Source organism: Schistocerca americana, chromosome 7 (assembly GCF_021461395.2).
Source record: "Schistocerca americana isolate TAMUIC-IGC-003095 chromosome 7, iqSchAmer2.1, whole genome shotgun sequence".
In the NCBI taxonomy this organism is placed as follows: Eukaryota; Metazoa; Arthropoda; class Insecta; order Orthoptera; family Acrididae; genus Schistocerca; species Schistocerca americana.
Window position 1 is genome coordinate 260,685,318 of NC_060125.1, and position 1,687 is coordinate 260,687,004.

The window sequence follows — 1,687 nt, forward strand, 5'->3', positions numbered from 1 at the left end:
GTCCGTGCCCTTTTAGAATACTGCTGCACGGTGTGGGATCCTTACCGGATAGGACTGACGGAGTACACCGAAAAAGTTCAAAGAATGGCAGCACGTTTTGCATCATCGCGAAATGTAGGAGAGTGTGTCAGAGAAATGATACAGGATTTGGGCTGGAAATCATTAAAAGAAAGGCGTTTTTCGTTGCGACGGAATCTTCTCACGAAATTCCAGTCACCAACTTTCTCCTCCGAATGCGAAAATATTTTGTTGACACCGACCTACATAGGGAGGAACGATCACCACGATAAAATAAGGGAAATCAGAGCTCGTACGGAAAGATATAGGTATTCATTCTTTCCGCGCGCTGTATGAGATTGGAATAATAGAGAATTTTGAAGGTGGTTCGATGAACCCTCTGCCAGGCACTTTAATGTGATTTGCAGAGTATCCATATAGATGTAGATGGAATCGCCATAGGCGTCAAAGACATGTTCCAAGTATTTAATTCCAGTATGGAGAAATGGATGTTTCTGTACATTACTCTTGAGTACTGCGTCAGTTAAAACTTGAATAAAAAAGTCTACGGATTGTTGAGTTGTTGTTCCGGAGTTTATCCGGGTACTGTGTCTCCTCTAAATGATTTGAGCAAGACAGAACTTTCGGCGTCAGTTGTTCAAGAAAGCCTTATATAACCAGAGCCGTTTTCAAATAATTTTTCCACATTAGCGACTTTTCATTTGGCACCCCCTCTCCGTCCATTTTCCCTAGTGCACTTTCATCCATGTCAGTTTTTGCTACTAATTGCGCTAAATACAAATGTCACGCTTGGCTCCTCTGGCGCCCCTCTCAGCTTCACGCAGCAAGCGGCTGCTACTGTAAAACATCTGTGACAGCGTTGATGGCCTCTGGTCCGGGGATGCACAGTAGACAACTGCACAGCTTGCCAACCAGAGTTCACTCGGTTTCCGCATTCCGTACTGTGTGAATTCCAGTATATTTTAGCGTTCTATCGTGTTTTACATGCGCGGAAGTACGACTGATTGATTTCTGAGGTATTCCGTGTGTCCAGGGAGTTTTGTCGTAACAGCTGCAACACATAACGGCGCCAAGTGTGCCGCAAACAGGCAAGGGATCTTATTTTTAAAGTGTCCTACTCCTTCTTCAAGCGTGACGGAGACGTAGACTAGCCGGCCTGCATGGTTGTCAAAGTGCACTGGCCTGTGACGTACGAACCATCTAGGCAAATTGTTGCAGGAGGGCAAATTGTCTCAGCACGCAACAGGAAATATGAAGTTTTGGTCTTCAGGGAAGAAACAAAGCCGGTAACAGGAATCGACGACTCCGATCAGAATGAAATTAGAATTATATTAATACCGTCAGCTGCTCACGGGCGTTGATATACATCAACGGGGACAGGTGAAAATGTGTGCCCCGACCGGGACTCGAACCCGGGATCTCCAGCTTCCATGGCTGACGCTCTATCCATCTGAGCCACCGAGGGCACAGAGGATAGTGCGATTGCAGGGACTATCTCGCGCTCGCCTCCCGCGATACTCACATTCTCACCTTGTATATCCACACACTAAGTCCGTAGTGTCCCACCCCAACACACTCATTACTCGTGGAAGACATTCTTTCCAAGTCCCGTAAGAGTTCGGGGGATATGTGTGTATCCGTACAGAAGAAGAAGGTCATGGCCGGTATT

At 46.5% G+C, this 1,687-nt stretch overlaps 1 non-coding gene across 1 annotated transcript; it reads right to left on the reverse strand.

Moving 5' to 3' along the window:
• Positions 1 to 1,409: 1,409 nt before the first annotated feature.
• Positions 1,410 to 1,484, reverse strand: Trnap-ugg. Its single transcript has one exon. It is a non-coding gene; the product is annotated as a tRNA-Pro (tRNA).
• Between the last annotated feature and the right edge of the window lie 203 nt (positions 1,485 to 1,687).